The sequence below is a fragment of the Cebus imitator genome, unplaced genomic scaffold (genome assembly GCF_001604975.1).
Source record: "Cebus imitator isolate Cc_AM_T3 unplaced genomic scaffold, Cebus_imitator-1.0 Scaffold35, whole genome shotgun sequence".
Taxonomy (NCBI): Eukaryota; Metazoa; Chordata; class Mammalia; order Primates; family Cebidae; genus Cebus; species Cebus imitator.
This window is the reverse complement of record NW_016107350.1, coordinates 2,834,432-2,841,031: the sequence shown is the minus strand read 5'-3', so window position 1 is coordinate 2,841,031 and position 6,600 is coordinate 2,834,432. Positions and strand designations below refer to the sequence as shown.

Here is a 6,600-nt window from a genome sequence, read left to right as displayed (position 1 = left end):
ATCAATTTGGCTGTTAAACTTTGCATACTTCACGAAGTTCTTGTGTTGTGTTTTTCAGCTCCATTAATTCACTTATATTCTTCTCTAAATTGTGTATTCTTGTTAACATTTCATCAAACCTTTTTTCAATGTTCTTGGTTTCTTTGCATTGGGTTAAAACAAGTTCTTTTAATTCACAGAAGCTTCTTATCATCCACCTTTTGCAGCCTGCTTGTGTTAATGGAACATACTCATTCTCCATCAGGCCTTGTTCCATTGCTGATGAGGAACTGTGATCCCCTGTAGAGGTAGAAGCATTCTGATTTTGGGTATTCTCAGCATTTTTAGGCTGGTTTCTTCCCTTCTTTATAGATTTATCAATCTGTGATCTTTATAATTACCGTCTTTATAATTGGGTTTCTGAGTGGATGTCCAACATGTTGATTCCCAGCACTAAAATCTGAGCAACCCACTGCGCTGGCCAAAACAGTGGCGTTAAGATTGATGGTGCTTTTCTGACTCTGCACCAAGAACCTCTGCACCAAGGCAGGGGCAAAACCGCCTCTCCAGCCACAGGAGTTGTGCTGGCGACCCGCGGGGCTCCTCCGCTGGGAATCTCCTGGTGCATGAACAACAAAAATTCGTCTGAAAATGTGGCATTCTCTCATTCTCTGCACTTTCACTGGGAGCTACAATCCCGAGCTGCTAGTGGTCAGCCATCCTGGATCTCTCCCTGTCTGTATTTTTAAGGATGTCTACGTGTGTGTGTGTGTGTGTGTGTGTATGTATAATTTTTTTCTACCAAAATTCATAAACAGGTCTACTTAATTGGCTTACAGAGTGAAAAATAAGTGTTTAAACTAAGAGTTCTGTCAGAAAAATAAAAACTCGATTTTTTTTTGGCTCATGTGATGAAATAATCTTTGACAAATAAAGCTAGTTTTAAAATTTGTTGGTAAAATAAAAATAGAAATGTTTTCATTTCAAGACAGTTATTTTTATCTAAAAGTAGCATTAATTACAATGTATGGATATAGTTTTTAAACTCAAAGTTATTGGTGTTACAAGCTGGCTATTACTGAGATGTATAAATTCATAAAGCTATAAATCCACTCAATATCTGGTTGTGTTTAAGGAGCAATTGAAGAATAATTGCTAAGAATGAGCAAGTTAGGTGAATGTGCATTGACAAAAGGTTTATAATAAAGTTGTCAGAATTTCAAAAATCTTTTATTGTGACTTGAAATCTTAAAGTCATGTTATATTAAATTAAATAATAGTTAATTGGTTTAACATTTGAATCATTTCTAAAGAAAATACTGAAGCATCAATTGCTTAACAGAAGTTTAAAATATACATAAGTTTGCATCTTGGTTTTATATGTTATGGAAAAACTAAACGTATTTGGGCCTGTTAATAAAAGACATAAAATTGTTTTATGAGATGGTATTCACCTGCAAAATACTAATATGATTCACTTCAAAATGCTTACTAATTTTCACTAGAAATTAAGGTTACTAATTTAAATTAATATTAAATTAGTTAAATTAAATATTAACATTTAATATTTATTTTAACATTTTATTTAAATATTAATACTTAATATTAAATTAGGTTACTAATTTAAATTTAATATTAAAGTAATTTAAACTAGAAATAATGAAGGGAAACAGTCTTATGAGGATGAAGGAAGACACATAAAGAAAGTTATAAATATGAGGATATGTTTTTGTTAAGGGAAAAAGAGAGTAATTTTTCTCTAAAAGTAGAATGTCCCAAAGCAAAAAGAGAAAATATAGACTAAGCTAAATAACTGGGTGACAAATTTGTAGGTTTATGGAAAATTAACCTTGTGAAAAGAATTTTATGTGTAAACAAGTTGGCTAAAGTTAAAAGGGAATTATTCATAAATATTTCTAAAATCTTGAGCATTATTTTCAAAAACACAAAAATGGAAGACTTGAAATTTGTCCCTTATGCTAAAACAACAAGGTTCTCTTTCAGAATTAATCTGCTCTTAATAGAAAATAGTGAAATGTTTTCTCTACCTTTTAGGTAACTGTCTTAAGTAACCAAGATTTTTTGTTTATCAAGATAATTTCTTATGCTTTGTGCTGTCTTTATTAGGTCTTTTATTACTTGAGAAAAGTGAGTCAGAGGGTGACCAAGATGGTTGCCTAGAAGCAGCCAGTAGTGTGTGCCACTCTCACGAACAGAAGGAGTGGTGAGTAGACACTAGCTCTTCAACCAGAACATTCAAGTGAACACATTAAAATTCATCAATGACACAGTATGACCTTTGGATCAGGAAGAGTGAGACAGGTTAACCATTTACCCAGGAGTCGCATGGAGCCAGGGAAGTCCCCTTCCAGGAAAGTGGTGAGTGAGTGAGCATCCCTAGGGATGCACATTTCTGCCAGGAACCTTGGAATCCCTGGGCTCAGGAGATTCCCCAGCTGGGGCCTGCTGCTTAGGTATGTGTGGTGGAGTCTCAGAAGCATTGGTTCCCTGGGGACCCCAACACCAGGGGCTGTTCCAGCAATGGTGAAGGCCAAGTTTTCTTGCACGCTCCCCAGGAAAGGGGCCAACTCCGCTGACAGACTGCAAACCTCACCTCCACTGAACCTTATAGGACAAAGCCCACTGGCCTGGGATGCTAGCAAGGCCACCCCAGTCCTCCTGAGCTCTCCAGCTGGGAGCAACTTTACACTTCTCTGGTAGGAAGGTCCCAAGAGAGTGGCAGTCTACCCTTTTGCTGTTCCTCAACCCCCCTCCTGCTGCTCTGAGGCTTGGGAGGGTGCACAGCAATTACAGACAATCACAGGCTCCTAGCACAGTGCATTTGATGAACTTAAAAAAGATCAAAAAGCAAAAAACAGACAGCCTCATTTAAAAGTAGGCAAGGCATATGAATGGACACTTTCAAAGGAAGACATACATGTGGCCAGAAAGCATATGAAAAAATGCTCAACATCGCTAATCATTAGAGAAATGCAAATCCAAACCAAAATGAGATACCATCTCATACCAATGAGAATGGCTATTACTAAAAACTCAAAAAATCAGAGATGCTAGTGAGGTCATGGAGAAAAGGGAATAATTATACAGTGATGGTGGGAATGTAAAGTAGTCCAGCTATTGTGGAAAGCAGTGTGGCAATTTCTCAAAGAACTCAAAGCAGAAGTGCCATTCAACCCATCAATCCTATTACTGAGGGATCAAAATTGTTATACATCAAAAGGGATACAAATTGTTATACCATAAAGACACATGCACATGTATGTCCATTGCAGCACTATTCACAATAGCAAAGACATGGAGTCAATCTAAATGGTTATCAGTGATAGAGTGAATGAAGAAAATGTGGTAGATATAGAGCCTGGAATATTATGCAGCCATAAAAAAATGAGATCATCTCCTTTTCCAGCAACATGGGTGGAGCTGGAGGTCATGGTCCTAGAAAGTCAAATACAACATGTTCTCACTTATAAGGGGAGCTAAACATTGAATACATATGAACACAAATTGAATAGCAGACACTAGGCCGTACTTTAGAGTGGAGGAAGGGAGATTATGAAAATTTTAAAATTACCTACTGAGTATTACATTTATTATCTGGGTTATGCAATAATCTACATACCTAACCTACATGACACACAATTTACCTATATAACAAACCCACATGTATACCCTGAACCTAAAAGTTAAAAGAAAAACAATAGATAATTGTTCTCAATATTAAAAAGCTATGTTTTTGTTGACAATCACGTAAATTTCTTTACTTTTTGAAATCTTTTAATTTTCACTTTGATTAAATTACTGATGATTATTTCATGGTTATCTGTTAGTATACTCTGATAAAGTGTTTTAAACTGTTTGATGTTTTTGGCAAACTTCCCAAAATGATATTTTAAATTAACTCTTTTTGCCCTCAGGCTAATTTTGATATTTCTCAGTTGGACCCCTGGAAAGATCAAAGCATGTGTATCCCACATTGTATAAAAGGTATATTAAACTAATCAGACTTATTTAATATATTAAATTATATTGGGAGCATTGTCAAAAGTAAGTGGTGCTAAACCTTCTTTATGTTTAACAATATGTTTATTGATATGTGTTTCAAAATTATATTAGATTCTTCAAAATCGGATATGTTATCAGTCATAATCTTGGTTATTATCTTCAATGCCACAAAAATAATCAAATTTCTTTGTCAATTACATTATTATTATAATAAACTCCACGTGATTTTTTACCGTGGTCACTCTGCATCTGTCATCCACAGGGACTGACGGTTTTAATTCTTTTCTAAAGGCATTTGCCATCAGCTATAGCACAAAATTGCCTCTTCTCTGAAATTGATGATCCAATAAGCTTTAGCCCATATACTCCTTTATACCTCTACAGCCTCCGCGGATCAAGTAGTTATATTCCTCTGGCAGGCTGTGCTATGGAAACCAACATTAAATTACATTTTTTAATTTCCAGTTTATTACATACCAAGAGTTGATTACAACCTCCTTGTTTCATAAGTGGAAGCTATGTTAGAGTTGGAGGTGGGTGCCATAATTTCTTCAAGCGTCCTGAACAGGGACCTGCATCAGGATCAGAAGCACTTTTGATAGCATTGGAGATCTCATGGCTCAATAATCCTTGAAGTATGATTTTCGCCCTAGGATCAGTTGAAGTTTCTGTCACTTTTTCTACATTAAATCTCCTGGTATCAAACAGAGCTTTGCGGTATCACTGGCTGAGCAATAGAATAGAGATGTCCATGAAGGGTCCTGATGTCATTACTGCACACAGATGGGAAAGGAGAGACTACTTCCCCACCACCCAGATACTTCACTCCTCTCTTGGCATCAGTCCTATAGTTGGACCTAGGTTCTCAGAAAAGTAGATGTGCAGACAAGTTTGGGTTGAGCTTTAAGAGGACACATCGTCATGGAAGAGAATCCAATATCTCTAACCTGCTTTTCTTTTCAGTAAAGTATCCTGAGGGACCAGTAAGCAGGGAGATCTTTTTCTATTTTGCCTGCAGAATTCAGAAGACAGTTGATTTTTCAGTCTTTTACAGGATGCTTAAACAAAGCCGTGTAATTACACAAGGTGAATTTTATCTTGCCTAAGAAGATAAAGTGGAAATCTTCACTCCACCAGGGCAAATTTCCAAGGAGCTCATTTATTCTACTTCTTTCAAACTTCCATGTGATACATTTTCCTTTCACATTGTTGCTGATTTCCAAATAGCTGTCAGCAAGTTTTTCTCCGCCTTGCCTATTCTTCACTATTTTGGCAATAAAGCTCATAGAATTAGGGGACTTAGAAGATGTTTGAAAACATCCTCACGACGGCACTGCTGAAATGATTCACAGGAAGACTGGTCAGTTGGAAGAAAGATCCTAAAGATGTTACACTGGTTTTCAACAACATGCTTAGAGATTTCTTGAAGCAGATAGGGTGGCCACCTAGTGAAAACTATGTTTTGATTTAATTTATTTTAAATTTATGGTGATTCTGTGGGTTTCTAAAATGAGCAGATAGTCAAGTCAAGAGGCGTTTTGTGTTTTCTTCAGCCAAGAACAAGGTTGGAGGAGCAAGGACACAATTTGGGACAGGACACGTGCTATTACAGGAATCACCTTTATGTTTCTGGGAAGGAATGGGCGAGGGTGAGTAGGTTGGCTCAGCACTGTCCTGAACTGTTCATGAGAACTTGGGATGTGCAAAGGAAATGTGTGAGACATCAGTGCACCCAGGGGACAGCCCGGCTCCCTGCTGTGCTGAGTTTCTGTGGCCTACCATGTTTCCCTTGATGATGTAAATGAAGATGAAGGAGTTATTTCATGATGTCCTGCTGCTGAGAATAATAAATGTCTTGTTACAAATAGATGTGGCAATCATTTTTTCTGGATTATTATCAGGGTGGTCAGCTCTGGATTAAGGCACTCACATCCAATTTGTACAATACTGATACATAGGGGTACACTTATTACTGCTCAAGTGTTCTATGTTAAAAATTTTGTTTTACTTCTAAAGGTTAAATAAAAGTAAAAAAAAAAAAAACAGAGCTAAACTATCAAACTGTTCCCCTATTTGTTTTCCCCAAAGTATATTTTATTGAGGATGTCGTAGGATACCTGCCATTTAAGGAAATGAATAGAAAATTTAAAACCCCCAAAAAATGAGAAAAAGAGAAATTCAGTGCACAAAAATTGGGCTGGCCCAGCACCACACTGAAGTAGGCTGTGGTTTTGGAGAGGAGAGCCTTACTCTCTTTACATTCGCTCATGCTTCCACACAAGGCTAGCAGTAGAAACGCTCGAGTTCCTCTTGCCTATCAAGGGGACTAGGAGTTGACCAAAGGAAATATTTGGCTCCATGAGGAATGGACATCTCAGGATGTTTCCTGAACAGGACCTAATCAGGAAGCAGTCTGGACGTGTATGGACATGGTCACCTCATGAAAATGTGTGGTACTTGGCTCTCAGGAGAAACACCAAGTCTGAATCATCCATGCGGCAGCTTTGCATGGGGAGGTAACAACTTACAATTGAAACTGAACTGCTTCCTGCATGCCTTACCGTAGCAGTGATGAGGGCAATCAGTGCATGTGCTGTG

General features: G+C 37.3%; 1 long non-coding RNA gene across 1 annotated transcript in view; it reads left to right on the top strand.

Annotated features, from left to right (window-relative positions):
* The window catches only part of LOC108301506, a 20,061-nt gene extending 13,876 nt beyond the window's left edge, over positions 1 to 6,185 (top strand). The window contains exons 2-3 of the long non-coding RNA XR_001823903.2: positions 2,057 to 2,063; positions 6,091 to 6,185. This is a non-coding gene — a long non-coding RNA (uncharacterized LOC108301506). The remainder of the gene's footprint in view (positions 1 to 2,056; positions 2,064 to 6,090) is intronic.
* Positions 6,186 to 6,600: the final 415 nt, after the last annotated feature.